Source organism: Arachis duranensis, chromosome 8 (assembly GCF_000817695.3).
Source record: "Arachis duranensis cultivar V14167 chromosome 8, aradu.V14167.gnm2.J7QH, whole genome shotgun sequence".
In the NCBI taxonomy this organism is placed as follows: domain Eukaryota; kingdom Viridiplantae; phylum Streptophyta; class Magnoliopsida; order Fabales; family Fabaceae; genus Arachis; species Arachis duranensis.
In genome coordinates, this window is record NC_029779.3 from 33,058,014 (window position 1) to 33,058,569 (window position 556).

The 556-nt window shown below is 30.9% G+C and overlaps 1 protein-coding gene across 1 annotated transcript in view; it reads right to left on the minus strand.

Annotated features, from left to right (window-relative positions):
* Positions 1-556, minus strand: part of LOC107462237 (ras-related protein RABA1f) — a 2,089-nt gene that overhangs the window by 777 nt on the left and 756 nt on the right. The window lies entirely within an intron of this gene.

Below are 556 nucleotides of genomic sequence, written 5' to 3' on the forward strand. Positions count from 1 at the left end.
TGATTAGAATATTAGACTAGACTAAACTAGACAATGCCACAAAGATTGTATTATTACATAGAATTATGCTACGTGTATACCAAAATCAGCCACAAAGTCAGCCACCAGTATAAAATACATGTTAGAAAACAAATATACATTAAAAATAAATTAAACTACACATGTATTTATACATAAATACATTAGTGGCTGATTTTGGTGTACAAATAGTATTTTTGTATTACATCATAGGTTATTCCATAATCCTATGTAAACATAGAACTTTCTCTCTATTTCACAATTTGTGTAACACCACGTTCTTGTATTTGTAAGACCATTATCACTGGCAGATTAAGATTGACCTTAATCGTCACATTATCTCACTTCAAAATGGTTTATTTTACCAGAGCCATTCACACAGAGCTAAGAGTCCATTACTCCAATGCATTAAGTATTGATCAGAACAATCATTGTTTAGGATTAACTCATCTTGACAAAAATTAACAAATTGCAAAACAACCAAAATAACACAATAATTTTGCATCCCACCCCACCCAGATCCAATGGATTGAACATC